General features: G+C 45.6%; 1 pseudogene; it reads left to right on the top strand.

The window, feature by feature from the left end:
* The first annotated feature begins 8966 nt into the window (after positions 1-8966).
* LOC125413715 (heterogeneous nuclear ribonucleoprotein A3 pseudogene) lies at positions 8967-10043 on the top strand (annotated as a pseudogene).
* The last annotated feature ends 10038 nt before the right edge of the window (positions 10044-20081 follow it).

The raw sequence follows: 20081 nt of genomic DNA, 5'->3' as shown, positions 1-20081 counted from the left end.
GGTTCCTGATGCCCTCCTCTGGCCTTTGAAGGTACCAGGCATGCGTGTGATGCACCTGAATGTAGGCAAAACACTCACACACGTAAAATAAAAATAAATGATGAATTAAATTAAAGAAGAAAAGGCACATTGGAACTCAGAATTATAATGTGGCCCCAACTTTGAAGTTTCATGTGCGTGCATACAGAGTTAAAACTGGAAGGCTTATATTGAAAACGAACAAGGGCATCCAGGTTAGTTAGAACTAAGCTTTGTATATTCTTGTGTGTTTGTCTCTGTTTTCTAAGATAAATTCATACCAGTTTTGTAATGTAAACAAGTGATTAAGTTATTGTCACAGTAGTGTGTGTGCATCAGTTGACAGTTTCTGGGAATCTCTTCTTTCCTTCTACGATGTACGTCCCAACAGTCAAACTCAGATGGTCAGACTCGGTGATGGGTACTTTACCCCGCTGAACCATCTTGCTGACCATAAGCAATGTTTTTTTTTTTTTTTTGTTCTGTTCTGTTTTGTTTTGTTTTGCTATTTTTTTTTTTACCCAGACAAAGGCCTCACTATCTAGCCTGGTCTCAAAATTCGCTATGAAGCCTTGCCAAGCTGACTTCAAATTTGAGCTCTTCCTGCCTCTGCGTCATGAGTGCTGATACTGCAGACACGACATGACCCATCATACTCAGCCGGGAAATAACAAACTTTAAGGGAGAAAATGAGAATAACAAAAACAGATTCTCAAGTAGATTCCATCCCACCACACTCTGGGAAGTGACGCTGGGAAAGCTGAGAAGTAGCTTCCACTTTTTTGTTGTTTTTTCTGTAACTTTGGAGTTTGTCCTGGAACTCACTCTGTAGAACAGGCTGGCCTTGAACTCACAGAGATCTTCCTGCCTCTGCCTCTCCAGTGCTGGGATTAAAGGCGTGCGCCACCACCTCCCAGAGCTTTCGACAATTTTCAAAGAATAGGTTACTTTTGTGTTTGGGATGGGGTGTGAACCTCTGCACGTGAGCACACTTGTTCTGCTTACAGAGGTCAGACTATACAACCCACAAGTCTCGGTTCTTTTCTTCTACTATGCGAGTCCCCAGGCTTGAACTCAGGTCATCGGTCTTGGCAGCAATGGCACTTACATACTGAGCCATCTTGCCAGCCATTTTTCATTAAAAACAAACAAACAAGAACCTTTAACACGTACTACTTTTATAATTGAAAGAGGAGAACAAAGTCAAAGCAAATTGCGTAGTTACTGTCAACCCTTACCCCAAGTCATTCCCACCAGATGTCTTTTTAGGATCCTGGCTTTTAAGAGAATCAATAGAAAGCACCCATCAGCAGGGCAGGCTGGAAGCCCTTCTCATTTGAAGCCCCTAGTTCTGGGAGATGCAGGGTGTTTGGTGGTGCCATCCCACAGCCAGACAGGATGTGGAGGCTGAGCTCATGACCAGAGGAAGAGCAGGGGCTCTTGGAGTCCGGACTGGGGGAGTGAGGCCCAGAAAGACAGCGTGCCTGATGTTTCAGACGGAAGAGGGCAATGCACTTGAGTAGGAACACTCTCCCGCAAGTGGGCACGACTGTCCATTTTCAGACTCTAGATTCAATTCAGCAGCAGAGAAGGTCGGGTGGTGCTTCTGCTTTGACAGAGGAGATACTGGGCTTGGAGTGCTGCCTGAGAGCGTCCAAGGAGTGGTCTGTATTGTCTGGGAATAACTAACTGCATTGTCCACACACTTGAAGAGAAGCCTGCATCCCCACAAGCAGTCAATCCCGCTTCCACAGTGGGGCATAGAGCCCTGAGCCTCTGGTAGATATTGCAGAAACTTCAAGTCTGCGGAAAAAAATGACTGTGACCATTCTGAAGGAAGTTTTAGACAGGGAAGGCCTATTTTCAACTTGGAGTTTAATTTGCCACATCAAGTTCATAATGTCATTATCTTTTCTTTCATTCTTTTTTCTTCCTTCCTTTCTTTCTTTTGTGAAGACAGGGTTCTATGTGTAACAGCTCTGCCTGTCCTGGTACTCACTCTGCAGACCAGGTTGGTTTTGACTCACTGAGATCCACCTGCTTCTTCCTCCAGAGTAAAGGTGTGAGTCACCGTGCTCTTTTACTATTATTATTATTATTATTGTTATTATTTTGGGTTTTTCAAGACAATGTTTCTCTGTGCAACAGCCCTAGATGTCTTGGAACATCAGGCTGGCCAACTCACAGAGATCCACCTGGCTCTGTCTCCTGAGTGCTAGGATTAAAGACATGTGCCACTGTTCTGCTTATTATTTTTAATTACATGTATGTATGTGTATGTTTGCTTGTGAGTATGTGCATATGAGTTCAGGAGCCCTTGGAAGCCAGAAGAGAGTTATAGGGTATAAATTACCAGAAGTGGGTGCTGAGACCCAAACTCAGATCCTGTGCAACAACAAGAAAGGTAACTAAGACAACATTTACTTTATGAAAAAACCAAGGTGGACATTTTTAAGGTTCTTGACTCTATTACCAAATACTTCCCAGTGGTTTGGATGGGTTAGAGCCGCTCCACTATCAATGTGCAGCCGTTTCCATCACAACTAGAGGAAATCATTTGCCGTATCTTGCTTGGTTTGTTGACATGTGTCTACAAAGAGGAGTCTTGGCTGGGAGGTCTGATGGTTGCTTTTCTTCTCTTTCTTTCTTTTTTTTTTCCTTTGGTTGCTTTTCTTTTTCCTCTCTCTCTCTCTCTCTCTCTCTCTCTCTCTTTCTCTCTCTCTCTTTCTGTCTCTGACTCTTTTACTTTTTTTAATATACATCCTCATTGTGTGTGTGTGTGTGTGTGTGTGTGTGTGTGTGTGTGTGTAGCCCTTGCTTGCCTTGAACTCATTAATAGATAAAGCTGGCTTTGAACTCAGATATCTACCTATTTCTATTTCTGCCTCCCACATTCTGGCATTAAAGGTGTGCATCACCATAGCTGCCTGGCTGGTTTATTTTCTTGAAAAATCAAAAGAGAGGCTGGCTGGATAGATAGATAGATAGATAGATAGATAGATAGATAGATAGATAGATAGATAGATAGATAGATAGATGACTCAGCTGTTAAGACCATGTACAACAGGCAGGCAGTGGTGATGCATACCTTTAATTCCAGCACTTGGGAGGCAGAGGCAGGCAGACCTTTGTGACTTCGAGGCCAGCCTAGTCTACAAGAGCTGGAGAACAGGAGCCAAAGCAACAGAGAAACCCTGTCTTGAACCCCCACCCCTGCAATAAAAAACAAACAAACATGTACTACTCTTCCAGAGAACCTGACACACATGTCAGGCTGCTCACAACAGTCTGCAGCTCCAACTCCTAGGTATCCATGGTCTCTGGCTTCCCTGTTACCTGTATTCCGGTGCACAGATCCACATACGTGAGCACACACACACCCTATACGTAATTTAAAATAATAAAAACAAACAAACAAAAAAAGAGAACCAGGAGGCTACCTATAATAAGTTTCCTTTGGAAAAGCTTGCCCAGAAAGGGCTTGGGAGGGCCTAGATGACTGGGGCTTCCATCGGTATGACAGAGCATTTATCAAGCCTGTAAGCCCATCATGGGATTTGGACCCAAGGTTTATTTACTGTAATGTATAGTATCTTCGGGGACCATTGCACACAGATACCAGCAATTAACTCAATCTAAGAATCACCATTTTTACAGTTAATAGAATGCCAGCCCAACACTCTAATTAGAAACATGGCCCAAAAGGTCAGCCCAACGGGGAGCAGGGAGCCTCCTAATTAGGGAGGACTTTCAACACAGACTCAGAATTGAGATGTGGAGGGTCAGACAGGAAAATGCACTGATCTGTAGCATGTCACCCAGGCCAGGAGCATGGCACAGACAAATGGCACTCACCTGTGCCCGTGAAGCCTCATTTGCTGTGTTCACAAGAGCCGCGGGAAATCTTAAGTGGGGAAGGGATGGTAGAACACGTGGTATGAAAAGTAAGAGAAGAGGGCTGGAGGCAGCCCAGTGGTTAGCCGCATTTCCCCGCTCTTACAGAAAACCCAAGTTTGGTCCTCAGCTAGGAGTGGGGCCATATGAGCCCCTCCCCATCCATGCTGGAATGTCGGCTGGCTCGACATTACATGGGTCTGGTGCAGGGAACCGTAGCCGCTGTGAGTGCAGGATGCAGTGGCCATGCCACATCCAGAAGACAACCATTCATAGCCTCCTCCAGCTCTAGCATTCTTTCTGTCCCTCTCAGAGGCCGAGACTACTAGGGCTTGCCACCTTGGCTGGTTTTGTGTGTGTGTGTGCCTTAGTTAGCGTTTCTATTGCTGTACAGACACCCTGTGATCATGACAACTTTTATAAAGGGAAACATTTAATGGGGTATTTACAATTTCAGAGTTTTTTCCCATTATCATCATGACAGGACATGGTGACGTACAGGCAGACATGGTGTTGGAGAAGGAGCTGAGAGTCCTACATCTTGATCCACAGGCAACAGGAAGTGAACTGTCTCACTGGCCGTGCCTTGAACATATTTGAGAGTTCAGTGCCCACCTCCATAGTGACACACTTCCTCCAACAAAGCCACACCTCCTAACGGGTGCCACTCCCTATTAGCTTATGGGGGCCAATTACATTCAAATTACCACACATAGTCTCTGGAGATCAAACTCAATTCCTTGTGTTTGCAAGGCAAAATTTTAATGGACAGAACTCCCCCAGGCCAACTATCAGGCTTTCTTAAGTGACTGGTTTTATTTCGCAATTGAGCCCCTCCTTGGGACTCATTAAAATTTCTTCAAGTCCTGAATCTTTCACCAAGAGACAGTGCTGATGCTTTGCCCCGCCATGACTTCCCACGGGCTTCTAGATGCTCAGGACCCCCAACACCCGCATCATAAGACAATGGGGTGACACTCTGAGCAACTGCCAAGAAGAAAACGGATAAAGGGATGCAGACTTCTAACCAGAGACCCAGGGCACATGTTTGTGCCCCCAGGGATGTCTGTCTTCCAGAAGCAACGTGACAAAAAGCAGGACCAAGCATCTGGGTGTGTGAAATGGCCTATCACTTCTTTGGGCATGAGGCTGCAGGCAGAGCAAATGCCATCCTGGGATGACCACATTTTCCCCTTACCCTTGCAGGCACCAAATGTTGATTGACAGTTAGTGAAGGAATCTGTGCCTGAGGTGAGGACAGGACAGCCAAAGGCTCTAAGATGCCTCCTAGTGGTATGATGTTTGTTCCTGTTGGGAAATAGGCTTCTTCCAGGCCGTGGCATCAGAGTGAGATTTGGAAGGGTTGATAGGGTTCCACAGCATAACAAGAACACACACAGAATGTCAAGTACCTACTGGTTCCCTAGCAGACAGAGTCCAAATTTCTCTGCTGGAGTTGAGGAACTTCTGGCCTGTGTTCCTCTCCTTGGGAGTCTGCAGTGTTTCCCCAGTTTAATTCTACCAGGCCGTGACAAAACCTCTCTCACATGCCGTCGAGGCCACACACAATATAACGACCTCCCTGAATCTGTTGCCATCTCTTGCTTCCTCCAGATCCATCCTTAAACAAATTATTTATTTATTTTTTTGTCTATGGGTATTTTACCTGTATATATGTCTGTGGAGCACATATATACCTGGTGCCCTCAGAGGTCAGAAGGTATCAGATCCCTTGGAACTGGAGTTATAGATGGTTATGAGCTGTCATGTAGGTGCTGGGAATCGAACTCAGGTCCTCTGGAAAAGCATTCGGTGCTTTTAAGCATTTAGCCGTCTCTTCATCCTCCGACCCTGTCTCTTTTGTCTTCTGCCTGAGAGGCTCCCCTCCTCCCCTCCATCCAATGTTCCTTCTGTTTTGTCTCCCCTCTGGGGCTGTCAGTTGGCCTGGCAGACCCTATGCACACAGCTTAGGATGCTGTTCCTGGAAGTGTGAGTTGTCTGAAAAAACTCCTCTAGTCTCAGAGCTGAGGGCAGTGGCTTCTGTCTTCTGAGAACGATGAGCAGACCTCTCCCTGAATGAGGGGAACAAACGAGGGTTTCCCTTGCTTTGTGCCTTCAAGAGGGCAGTTCCAGAAGGTGACTCCTGCCGAGGTATTTCCTATGACACTGCTGTAGAGTAAGCTCGCGTGGATTCTTCACAGCGACACAGGCCCCACATCCTTCCTTTGTTCTCTTGTCATTTATGTCTGTACACAATAAGGGACATTTGCTATGTGCTGGGCACTATGATGCCACTGGGTACAAAGGGGTGGCCCCAGACCATGTCATGAAGGTCTTCTAAACAGGAGGGCAGTCAGTCGGTCACAGGAAGACGGGTCTGAGAGTGGCCCAGGGAAGAGAGAGAACTTATCTAAGGCGAGAAGGTGGTTAGGAAAAGCTTGCAGCCTTGGAAATTGGTGTACCATCTGAGAAAAGAGGAAGTCACACATATGACAAATGTGTGTATGTAAGTGTGACTTCTGTACTTGAGTGACCCTGTTGCTTTTACATGTGTGCAAATGTTAGTATGGATGGCTAATACATATTTATGTATCTATACATATGTGTGTCAGGGTGTGTGTGTGTATAAGAATGGATGTCTGAATGCATATTTATGTATCCATATATATATTTGGGTACCAGAGTATGTGTGTATATGTGTATATTATGTTTATACATATGTGCATTGTAAATATATGTATGTAAGGGTTTGCTTGTATGCTTATGAGCATAAGTTTTCATAAGTATGTATGATCATGCAGGTGCATAAGTGTGCACTGTTTTTTTACATATCTATTCATATTCATTTATATATGTTCTGTGTTCAGTATATATATGTGCATCATAAGTATGTGTATATTAGGAGCTTAGCATGTATGTATATGAGCACACTGCATGAACATGCAATATGTATGTACATGTTTATGTTTCAAACATATGCATCAAACATATGTCTATTTATATGCATTTATTTGTGGTTTAGTATGTACATATGGCATTGTGAATATGTAGCTGCTTGTATGACTATGAGCATGTGTGTTTCCGTGTATGTATGAACATGCATTCATATAAATGTGCACTGCCTTAAACCTGTCTGTTCATATGCATCTGTATGTGTCAGTGAGCTCAGTGTATACATGTGTGCATTGTGAGTATCTGGAAGGGCATGTTGGGCAGAGGAAACAGCAGGTGGTGTGGGCATAAGGCTGGGAGTGGACATTGTGGGATATTGAGCAAGAGGTGTTGGTAACAGATGGTGAGAGTGGTTGAGTTTTTTTGCTCCTTGGAGACCACCTGAGGACTCAGGACTGTGTCTGTGCGTCCCGGAGCATCACTGATGAGTAAGAGAGTGATGTGTCCAGGGAAGATGCAGTGTCCCTCTCATACTCTTCTTGGCAGGATGCTGGAAAGCATCCACAGACAGGGGTATTTCAGGTGACGGAGAGAACAAGAAGCCGGTACCCAGTCTCCTGACTTCGGAGGGTTTTGGCTTTGGCTCTGAAGTTCGAAAGAACAAAGCAGGAGGTTTGCCCTTAAATCTTGCTTTATCCTGCTCGGCTCTTTCCCATAACTTCTCATTAATTCCTTATGGATTCCGCACAACACCCTGCGCTGCTGTGTGACTGCCTGGGTTTCTGCCTCCTGGAGCCTCTGCCCTCAGGTGACCCTGGTGCAGGGGAGGACGGCCCCCCACGCGGGCCTCCAACATCTTCCTGGGTCTATGGAACCAGCCACAGGGCTCTTTTAAAAAAACCATGGGCTGGATTTTGAACAAACTGTTTTTGTGAGAATAATTTTTATGCTCGCAAGTATTTGTGGGTTCAATTTTGCACACAATTAACTGTACTTACAAATGCTTCCTTGAGGGCACCATTAGTCACTGGCAACTCATTCTAAAGGAGCCAGAGGCTAATTGTACCCCCAAGTGAGAAGTTTCAGGTGTAATTAATTATTCTTTAATTATTAAATTTATTATTCATTGGTTGGATGCGCAGAGTTGTGCTCGGATGAACCCGCCAGCGGGAGGCTGGCTGGGATGCGGAGGCCTGCACTGACTTCAGAGCTAACCTCTGCCAAGGAGATGTGTGCAGAGCTATCCAGGGCTTGCTGGCTGCCTGGCTCAGCATGGGAAATCTCACAAGGGTCAGTAATGAGCCTGCTCAGAAATCTTATGGCCTCAAAGACCTCCTCGCTGAGGGAAAGAATGTGGGTCCAATTCTGCCTCCTCCTGAGCAGCCCCCTTGAGAAGCAGGCTAGCAGGGGAGAAAAGGCTGTTCCAGTTTTGAAACCCAGATACTCATGCCAGCTGTGTGACCTGAGGCAGAACGGGGCCTCAGTTTTCTTTTCTGGAAAGTGGGGGATTTTAAGAGCTACCTGCTTTAGCGGGTTGTGAGGCCTGAAGCAGTTGCTGCTGAGAAAGCTTCTGCCTGTGGCGAACATGTTTACCCTTGCTCCTTTTGTCTGCTTCATGGTGGCCAACCTGCTTTCCTCAGAGACACCAGCCATCAAATGGCAAGCCTGGTGTTAGGTACCAAAAAGCAACTCAAGGGAAGTGGTCTCGTCTTGGCTCCCATTTTGAGGGTAGAGTCCATTGTGGTGGGGGAGTCACAGTGACAAGAGTGTGAGATAGATGGTCACCTGTGTCTGTAGTCAAGAAGCAGAGAGATGCATGTCTGTGCTCAGCTCGCTTTTCCCATTTTATACAGTCTAGGACCCCCAACCCACGGGCTGGTGCTGCCTCAATTAACTGAATCATAGCCACACACAGAGGGTTGTTTCCATGGTATCTGAATCTAGGTAGGTTGGCAATCAAGACAGACCATCAACCCTTCCCTGACTCCCAAATTCATTTTATGCTGGGACCTGGAAGGGCATTGTCTTTTATAGCCGCTGTACAAGGCGCCAGATTAACTGTCCAGAGGGGGTATGTTCACAACTGGAGAGAGAGGTCACAGGTAGTCATACACTTTCTTAGACTTTTGTTTCTCTTTAACTTTAGGCTATCTGGTCTCAAAATGGAGTGCTGTGATCCAAAGGGACCAGAACAGTTGAGGAAGCTGTTTATTGGTGGTCTGAGCTTTGAAACCACAGATGAGAACTTAAGAGAACATTTTGAGAAATGGGGCACACTTACAGACTGTGTGGCAATGAGAGATTCCCCCAAACAAAGCGTTCCAGGGGACTTTGGTTTCGTGACCTATTCTTGTGTTGAAGAGATGGATGCTGCAGTGTGCATTTGGCCACACGAGGCTGATGGGCGTGTGGTGTAACCAAAGAGAGCCGTTTCCAGAGAGGATTCTGAAAAACCTGGTGCCCATTTAATAGGGAAAAAAATGTTTGTTGGTGGCATTAAAGAAGAATAACTTTTTACAGAAGAATATAATCTGAGAGACTTCTTTGAAAAGTATGGCAAGAATGAAACCATAGAAGCTATGGAAGACAGGCAGAGTGCAGAAAAACCAGAGGATTTGCTTCTGTAATTTTTGACAACTCATGACACAGTTAATAAAATTGTTGTCCAGAAAGACTACACTATTAGTGGCCATAATTGTGAAGTGAAAAAGGCCCTCTCTAAATAAGAGATGCAGTCTGCGGGATCACAGAGAGGTTGTGGAGGTAAATCTGGCAGCTTTATAGGTCATGGAGGAAACTTTGGAGGTGGTGGAGGTAATTTTGGTCATAGTGGAAACTTGGTGGAAAAGGAGGCTACGGTGGTGGAGGTGGCGGCAACAGAGGTAGTTATGGAGGTGGTGATGGTGAATGTAAGGGGTTTGGAGGTGATGGTGGCAGCTATGGGGTGGTTCTACAGTAGCAGAGGAGGCTATGGTGGTGGTGGATCAGGCTATGGAGAACAAGGTGGCGGATCTGGTGGAGGAGCAGGATATGATGGTTACAGTGAAGGAGGAAATTTTGGTGGAGGTAACTACGGCAGTGGTGGGAGCTATAACTTTGGAAATTATAGTGGACAACAGCAATTCAATTACAGATCCATGAAAGGGAGCAGTTTTGGTGAAAGAAGCTCAGGTAGTCCTGATGGTGATGGTTACGGATTCGGTGGTCGAAGTGGTGGACGTGGTAGCAGAAGGTTTTAAAAGAACAGCAGAAAAGGGCTACGGTTTTACCAGGAGAGAGAGAAAGAGAGAGAGAGAGAGAGAGAGAGAGAGAGAGAGAGAGAGAGAGAGAAAGTGAGAGAGAGTGAGCTCAATTGTTTTCCGGCCACCCAGACCAAAATAATCACACAAAAACTATATTAATTACAATACTGCTTGGTCAATGACTCAGACATAATTGTAGCTAACTCTTACAGCTTTTTTTTTTTTTAAAAAAATCACAGCTCCTATTTTTTTTTAAAGAATTACTTATTTATTTTATGTATATGTGTTCTTGTCTACATGTACATCTGCACACCCAGAAAGAGGGCATTAGATCTCATGAGAGTTATGAGATGGCTGTGAGCCACCATGTGAGTGCTGGGAATTGAACTTAGGACCTTGGAAGAGTAGCCTGTTCTCTTAACCACTGAGCCATCTCTCCAGCCCCTAGCTCTTACATCTTCAATGAACCCATTTCTATTAATCTATGTATCACCACGAGGCTGTGACCTACCAGGAAGTCTCCTGTATGTCCTTCTCCTTCGGCAGCTACATGGCGTCTCTCTAACTCTGCCTACTCTCTCTATATCTCTGTTTGGATTTCCCACCTGGCTTTACTCTGCTAGGCTATTGGCCAAAACAGCTTTATTCGTTAACTAATAAAGGCAACACATATACAGAAGGATCTCCCACATCAGAGAGCGAGGGAGAAAGGAATTGTTAGGAAAGCTACAGGTTTCTTTGAGGCAGTCATCCCAAGTGCACCAGAGGGACAGTAAAATTCTGCCACAGAAGGAATGGGGAGCCATAGTCAGAAAGGTTACTGCAGCTTCCACAGCAAACCCTTCTCGTTCGGACTGTCACAGGCACGGTTTGCACAGAATGCAGCTATTGGCTGATGCAATGTAGTGTCAATTAGATGTACATTCCTGAGGTCTTTTGTATGCTCTGGCTTTTGTCTTTTTCCTTTTATCACACCAGACACAGTGTCCCTGTAAACTGTGGTAGTGGTACCAGGAATAAAAATTAAGGAATTTTTAACTTTTCAAAAAATTTTTTAAAACATTGTTTAGTAGTCAGGGTCTCTTTATGATAGCCCTGGCTTGTGTGGAACTTACTGTGTAGATCAGACTAGCCTCCCACTCCTAGAGACCCACTGGCCTCCACCTCTCAAGGCTGGGATTAAAGGCATGTGCCACCACCACCTGGCCAAGGCTTGATTTTCTTTTGTAACATTTATTTATTTTGCATGTGGAAATGGCACGCCATAGCAGGCATGTAGCAGTCAGAGAACAACGTGTGGGAATCTGTTCTTTCTTTCCACCGTGGGGGTCCTGGGAATGGAAGTCAGGTTGTCTGACAGGCTTGACAGCAAGTGCCTTTATCCACCAAGACATTTCACCAACCCATCTTTTAGGTTTTAATTTTTATTTATTTTTAATTATTTAATTTTATTTATTTATTAAAGATTTATTTATTTATTATGCAGACAGTGTTCTGCCTGCATGTGCATCTGCAGGCCAGAAGAGGGCACCAGATCTCGTTATAGATGGTTGTGAGCCACCATGTGGTTGCTGGGAACTGAACTCAGGACCTCTGGAAGAACAGCCAGTGCTCTTAACCATTGAGCCATCTCTCCAGCCCCTATTTATTTATTTATTCATTTATTTTTGTGTGTGTGCATGGTTTTGTGTGGGTTATGGTGAAGGTGACTGGTTTCTGAAGTCTTGTGCTGATGACAAGTTTTTTTTTCCTGTGTGTGCTCATGTGTGTAGGTATGTATGTATATATGCAGAGGCCGGAGAACAATCTCATATATTCTACCCTCCTTTTTCTTTTTTTTTTTAAAAATATTTATTTATTTATTTGTTGTGTATACAATATTCTTTCTGCGTGTATGCCTGAAAGCCAGAAGAGGGCACATGACCTCATTACAGATGGTTGTGAGCCACCATGTGGTTGCTGGGAATTGAACTCGGGACCTTTGGAAGAGCAGGCAATGCTCTTAACCACTGAGCCATCTCTCCAGCCCTACCCTCCTTTTTCTTATCTCCCCCAGCTCCTCATGAAGAGCCACTTTCTGTCCCTCATGATGTTTTGTTCCTTGGATGGTATATGTGTGCATTCTCTGCTTCAGGGTTTACCCTGGCCTGATTATCATTCCCGACAAGTTGGCTTCTTTTTTTTTTTTAATTTTTGATTTATTTTTGTTTGTTTTTTGAACTGGCCTGCCTCTGCCTCCAGAGTGCTGGGATTAAAGGCGCGCGCCATTACCACCCAGTTTCAAGTTGACTTCTAGAAATCATAGTACATCATGGCTCTCCCTCCGCAGCAACTTCCACTCCCAGGGTCCAACTATCGTCTCAGCTGGTAACTCTTCACATTTGAAAACTGGTTGTGGGGGGGGGGTTATGCTTGATTTTAAAACAAAAACTCACAGTCAAATGGTGGTATGTGCCTATAATCCCATTATACATTTGGGGGGGCAGAGGCAGGAGGATCAGGAATTCAAAATCCATTCTTGGCTACCTGTTGAATTTGAGGCTATTCTGAGTTACACGAGACCCTATTTAATAAAAATCAGAGGCTAGAAAGATGGTTCAGAAGTTAAGAGCACTGGATGTTCTTCTAGGGGACCTAGGTTTGGTTCCCAGTACCAAACCTAGTACTAGGTTTGCAACCAAAACTAGGTTTGGTTGGCAGTGTGATAGCCAAAGTTACGTTTTAAGTTTTAATTACTGGGCCTAAGAGATTCATGAAATAAAAATACCTCTGATCTGCAAGCCCCTTGCCAAGGGCAGAGAGTTCCTAAAATGTTGGAGGCTACTGCTTATGGGAGATAACAAACCACGTGTTTTCACTCCCCTAAACAAGTTTGTTTGCCCCATCTTCATGGGATGTGCTAGATCACATGTGGGTGGGAGGTTCACCAGCAGGAAATACGTCAGGATGCACACTTGCTCCTGATTAGATGTAGGCTGGAGGTATGTCAGGATGTATGCTTGCCCCTGATTGGATGTAGGCTGGAGGTATGTCAGGATGTGTGCTTAGCCCTGGATTGGACCTGATGGGAAATACTTAAGCCATTGCAAAGTTTGATTCAGGGCTATCTTCTGGAAACCTAGACCTGGCCAGAGCCCATCCACCTGCCAGTATTTAACTAAAGCTTGCTTCCAATTTGGCTTTAAATTGTGGTAGTGGTCTTATTCCCATCGGTGGCATTAACAGCAGCTCATCATTGCCTGCAAGAACAGTTCAGGGGATTCTTCTGGCCTCTGCAGGGGCACCAGTCATACACATGGTACATAAACATTCATACCATGAAATTACAAAAAGGTAAAGCTTGAGAAAAATCCTAGTACCTGAGAGCATGATTCACCCCATCACCTCTGCCCAGCACACCAGAAACCTTCATCATGTCAGGTCTGTTTTACTTTATTTTTTTGAGATGGGGGTAGGAACAGAATCTCATGCAGCAGTCCAGGCTAGTCTTAAACTCACTATGTAGCTAAATATAAGCGTTGTCTTCTGATCCTCCCGTCTCTACCTTCCAAATGCTTGGATACAGGCATAATTACCCTGCTTAGTTTTAGATGGCACTAGAAACTGTACCCAGGGTCTCACGCATGCCAGGAAGCCATGCTGCCAACTGAAATACACTGCACCCCTAGACTTTAGGTCTGTCTTGGAAAGAAAAGACAGCAGATCCTGCAGAGACCTCCTTCACGACCCTGGTCAGCACCTTTTTCCTCCAGCTCTGCCCAGAGGGTACTGCTGACAGGAACCTGGCATGTAGCTTTCCTCTGCAGTGTTGACATCTTGCCCACCTGTGTGCCTCTCTGAACATTTTTGTGTTTGCGTGTGAACTGTCTGTAGGTGATGTCCTTCTGCAGTGAGACTTGTCCTTCAGCTGTCTGTCCATCAACTCTGATCTTGGTGATGTGTGCAGATTCAGGTCTATAGATGGACGAGGTGATGGGTCTGTGTTGCCCAAGACCACAATGTCAGAGCCTAGAAGCCCAGGAATGTATCCATCGATTGCTCTGCATTGTGTTGTGGAGCCTGAGCTGTGGGCAAGGGGGGCTGATATCCCAATAACTTTAGTTGAAAATGAGTCCATTGGCAGGCTAGTAGATGGCTCAAATAATCATTAAAAAGTTCTTAGCAGGGACTGGAGAGTTGACTCAGGGGTTAGGAGCACTGGCTGTTCTTCTGGCAATTCCCAGCACCCGCATGGTAGCTCACAGCTATCTGTAACTCTAGTTCCAGGAGATCCAACACCGTTGCAGAGACATGCAGGTATAACACCAATGCACCTGAAATAAACAAATCTTTAAAAATTTTTCTTAGTAATGTGTGGTGGCATACTTCTTTAATTTCAGAGCCTGGAAAGCAGAGGCAATCGGATGTCTATGCGTTCAAGACCAGTCTGATTTACAAAGTGAGTTCCAGGACAGCCAGGACTGATTTACATAGAAAAACCCTGTTGTAGGAGGAGGCTGCTTGTTCATTCCTGGCAGCTCAGACTCCAGAAATGATCACACAGAAACTATATTGTTTAAATCACTGCTTGGCCTATTAGCTCTAGCTTCTTATTGGCTAGCTCTTACATTTAACCCATTTCTATTAATCTGTGTATCGCCACAAGGGTGTGGCTTACTGGCAAGGTTCTGAACTCAGCTACATGGCTTTTCTCTAACTCTGCCTTCTTTCTCCCAACATTCAGTTTAATTTTCCCCACCTAGCTCTGTTCTGCCCTGCTATAGGCCCAAAACAGTTTCTTTATTAGTCAATGATAATCACAGCATACAGAGGGGAATTCCACATCAAAACCTTGTCTCAAAAAATTAGATAAATTTACTTTAGGTATATGAATTGATTGCCTGCATGTATGTATGTACCACGCATGTGCTTGATGCCTGCCAAAGTCAGAAGACGGTGCCGGATTCCCTGGAACTGGAGTTACAGATGATTGTGAGCCAACATACGGTGCTGAGAACTAAACTGTGATCCTTTGTAAGAACAAGTGTTTTTAACTACTGATAGAACTCTGCAGTACTCAAATTATTTTCAAATTACATTTATTTACTTATTGGGGCAGGGGGTCACATGTATGCCATGGTACACATGTAGAGGTCAGAGGGAAACTTGCAGGCCTAACCACATGGGACCTGGGGACGGAGCTCAAGCTGTCAAGTTTGACAGCAAGTGCCTTTACCCATAAGCCATTTCACTGACCCTAGATGGGGTCTAGCTTAAAGACACACATTAACAGACCATCTCAGGAGTCTCAAGAGCAGGGGAGGGACCACAGTCTTGGCATGATGCCACTAGCCAGGGCTTCTTGCCTTTTCATTACTTCACTCAAGATCTCCAAGGAGAACACTTCATTCAAAGTGTTGTGAATTCAAGGGTCAAACATGACTCACATATTAAAAAGTGTTCAGTGCTCAGAATTAGGACTACTTCAGGTACAGCTAGACCAAAGACCTATATGGCGTCACCCTTAATCCCTTGTGTTGGCTTGGTGGCTCCTGAGCTGTCAAACTCCCTGTCCATCGGCTGTCTCAGTGGTGCTCTTGCCATCTCTCATTGGCCCTGATTAGGTCATGTGTCCATTTCTTACTTTTTAATTTTTACTTGTGAGTATGTCTGTGCATCTATATGTATATGCACACATGTGTGCAGTTGCCTGCTGAAGTCAGAAGAGGGTACTGGACCATTGGGAGCTTGAGTTACAGGAGATTGTGAGCTGTCTGATATGGGTGCTGGGAGCTTTACTTAGGTCCTCTGGAGGAGCAGCAAGTGCTTTTAAATGCGGAGGTGTCTCTCTAGTTCCTGTGTGTTTGTTTCTGAGCTAAGCCAGAGGCATGCAGTCAGCTCACTGATGCTCTTCCCTAGAGAGTACTGCTTGGAATATAGAGCCAACATCTGGGGGAAAGACAGAATCTCAAAAGGGAGATGGGGGAAACCGATGATGCTCTGTTGGCCAGAAAATAAGCAAAAGAAAAGATGAACGAAGTCAAACAGGGCAGCGACAGGCGAGCCACCCAAGGGCCTGCAGAGTAGGGGGTGGGAAAAGTAAAGCCTGGAAGCAAACTTTTCTGGACCACCAATGGGTGAGCAAGCAGCTGTTCTAACATGATCATCTGGTTTACCTGGGCCCTCATCGTGGGTAGCCAGGCCGGGAGATGCTGCACCTGTTTCCTTCAGCGGGATTCCCATCGATTACTGTCAAGCGACTAACTTGGGCCACACACTACATTTTCCTGGGATTATCCCTTCCAATGAATTATATGAATAATAAAGTTTCAATGTTTCTTATCCAGCTATTAATCTTGGTGAGCACGAAAGTTCATTGAAAGTGCCGGTACAGTGGTTGGCACCCATTAATCAGGGGTGAAGGAGCCAGCCTGGCGAAGGATCAGGCCGACCAGTGAAATATGAGCACTTCTCAGAAGCTGGGGCTCTAACCTAGCGTTAAATAGCTCACGTTAGGGGTGCTGAAGTCTCGAGGCTGTGAGTCTGGCGGGCTGTGGGCTCCTTGCTGAGAATCTGTATGGAAAACTCTCAGATCATGCTTAGTCTTCACAAGGAACATTGTTTTCCCCTCATCAGAAAGAAGAGTCAATCAGAAAAAAACCAAAAAACCAAAAAAAAAAAAAAAAAAAAAAAGAACTTCCTAAGCCCAAACCGGTCATTATTAGCGTGGCAACAGCATAGTACTTATGCGCAGACTAGTTTACAGTAAATTAAAAACCATAACTTATCTCTGAGACACTCCATTTAGTACATGTGAGGTTAAATATGGTTCAGAGCGGCTCTTTCAATTAAATTGTTCTTCCTTAGCTCTAGTAAATGATATTAAACATAATTTCCTGAAAAGTAACAGAGATCATTACTCTGTTTGCAAATTGATACTATGTTATTAAAAATAGGAAATATTTGCAGGGATATTGCAGATCTGGGTGTTTTTCACAGAGAATCTGCTATGGGCCCCAGGTTTTATGTCTGGCCGATGCAATCACAGGATCTGCCTAGATGGGCTGAGGCATCTCCGAGTTAGGCCTGGTTCCTGAAAGAATAGGGAGGGGTTTCCTAGGGCCCCTTCTGCCCTCCGAACATGACTCCAGTGTTCCCTGAGTTAGAGAACGCCATACAGCCTGCTAGCTGCCCAGTAGTTCTGAGCTGTTTATTTATGTTTGCCTTTCTAGGCGGCCATTACTTCTACATAAACTGGCTTTATGACTTTCATGGATTTTTACCTTTGCCCGCCCTTTCGGAAAGGCCCGTTGCAGTTACGGGAAGCAAGGATGGCTGTCATCTCTGTTCTCCAGCCTTGGTCACAGAACGACTGCCAGTTAGTTCATAAACCAGCTTTAAAGCAGCTGTTGCTGCCCCTGGCTGAAGCATGTGCCTGGTGACACTGTGGTGTGGTCTGTACTGTGATGTAGAAGGTACGGGATGTAGAACTGAGTGCTGACGACCCAGCCCTCCGAGCCAGTCACAGTGTTAAGTCAGGCACTGTGCAGGGTTTGGCCGGCTGGGGATGCTGTCACCAGGTTGGGTCCAGGGACCACAGGGCATTCCTTGGGTGGGGGAGGGTGAAGGATTCCCCTCTTGGAGAGGGTTGAATAGGACACGTGTCTGGATGTTCTGGCCTTAGTGAGTCACCTGAGTGTTGTGACATAGGACGGAGATTCTCAAGTTGCACGGGGAGCTCCCCAAATGAGCTTCATGTGTGGTCTCTTCAGAGCCATCTGGTCTTCCCACTAAAGGTCCTACCATTTCAGAGAGAATCAATGGCCCCTGGGAACAGGGCCAGCTAATGAAAGGCCTAAGGCCAGGAGCCCAGTGCAGACATTGTTGCTTGACTGCTGGAGGGAGCCCAGGTCACCCCATGCCTGTGCAATCAATTACACAGTTCCTACTATCCACATCCCCCCCTCCTGGGCCTGATGACATTCTCATGTCATTTACACTGTAAACAAACAGTGTAGGAACAGAACATTGATATGTAAGGGAAATGCCAGGTAGAAATTGCCCCGAAACTGGGCCGAGGTGGTGCACTCCTTTATTCTCAGCACTCAGGAGGCAGAGGCAAGTGGATCTCCATGAGTTCGAGGCCAGCCTGGTCTACAAAGTGAGTTCCCGGATAGCCAGGGCTACACAGAGAAACCCTGTCTTGAAAAACCAAAAACACAAAACAAAACAACCAGAACCACAAAATCACAAAACAAAACAACCAAACAACAACAAAAACAACCAAGAACCAAATCAAAACCAAAACCAAAAATAAACGGCAATGTTTCAGTGTACAGCTGCCTTCTTATTTCACGTGAGTGACGTGGCTGATTGACATAGAACACTGACACTGAACAGGGTCCCTGACAAATCCTGTGACATCAGCTAGGAGGCTTAGCCCTTGGCTCTCTCGTTTGATCTGTGCTGGATCATGAGGCAACCAGGAAGGAGGAGAATAAGGGGGAGAGAGTGAGGGGGGTGGGATAAGAGGAAGTAGGCATTTATGGAGTTAGGGCATGGAATCCATCACTACAGTCAGTCCCTGTGGGGACATTCAGCTCAGAGTCATCGACGCTAAGTCTAGGCGTTGACCTTGTTGAATTACCTCTATGACATTATAGAAGACCTCTCCCCATTCAGCACCTTTGTGTCTTTCTTTGTCATCTGTAAAATGGGGGTGCGGTGACTTGTTTGTGCCCAGGAAAAATGTGAGGTATTAACTGAACAGCACAGTCTCCAGGGTCTCATTGGCCTCCGTTACAAACTGCAAAGGGGCTACCCAAGTCCTGGGTCTGGTGGGATGGCTTGACCTGGCAGTACGGACTTCTAGTTCCAGTGACTCAGAAGGCTGACGTGGAAAGATTATCATTTCAAAGCCTGCCTGGGCTCCGAAGTGAGTTCAAAGCCAGTCTGAAGGTAGAGAGCAGGGCCTGTCTTAGGTGAGAAGTTAAAAGATACTGGAGAGGTAACTCAAGGGTAGAGTAATCATGCAGCATCGTGAGGCCTTGGGTTCACTTTCCAGCAACCCCACCCACCACCACACACAAACCAGAGACCGGGCTGGTATTGTTCCATGAGTACCTGGGTCACAGGAGAGAAGATGAAGTTATTTTTCTGGGAGACAGCTGATGGAAGTTGTATTAATCAGGGTTCTCTAAAGGAACAGAACCAATACAATGTGTGTGTGTGTGTGTAAATAATTTATTAAATCAGCTTACATTGAAATAATAACAACTGCTGTCTCACACCTGAGAGGCTGAGAACCCCATCATTGCTCAGATCTCAAGTCTGGGCGCCTCTGCAGTCCCAGTCTGGCTACAAAATCCTGGAGGATTCCTGGAGAGCACCTGGTCCTCAGTCAACTAAGAATATATTGTAACTTTGGTTCTGAGACCAGTGAGGGTACCACCAGCAGCAGCAGCAGCAGCAGCAGCAGCAGCAGGAGGAGGAGGAGGAGGAGGAGGAGGAGGAGGAGGAGGAGGAGGAGGAGGAGGAGGAGGAGGAGGATAAATCAACTCCGAGGAAAGTGGGAAGGCCAGAAAAAGAATACTTTTTTTGCTGTGTCTCCCCTCCCCTTTGAAATCTGGGATGCTACTAGCAGGTGCTAAGGCAATTAATTAGGAGTATTCTTTGGTTGAAGCTCCCTACTGAAGTAATTCTAATTTGTGGCAAATTGGCATTCAAATCGATAGTTATGAAAGGTATTGAAATGCTCAGCAGAGGGTCGAGGCTTGGCAAAGTCCTGCAGGTTCTTGATATTTCTTGGCTCGTGCCTTGGGACCTTGGATGACACAGGTGAAGGGATCTGGTTTCCCAAATGGCACTTATAGAGTTAAATCCACAAAGGAAAGAGGAAGCTCCAGATGGAGAAGACCCTCGAGGGGAAACGGAAACTGAGGAGAGCCATCCATTAGGGGCTGCATCTGCCCTCTCTGAGAGCATCTCCCGGGAGATCCATCAGTGTCGAGGCCATGGAGAAAGACCCGCAGAGATCAATGTGCCTGTGCAAGATAA

Source organism: Myodes glareolus, chromosome 7 (genome assembly GCF_982192425.1).
Source record: "Myodes glareolus chromosome 7, mMyoGla1.1, whole genome shotgun sequence".
Taxonomy (NCBI): Eukaryota; Metazoa; Chordata; class Mammalia; order Rodentia; family Cricetidae; genus Myodes; species Myodes glareolus.
The sequence above is the reverse complement of the archived record's forward strand: the minus strand, read 5'-3'. Positions and strand labels throughout refer to the sequence as shown.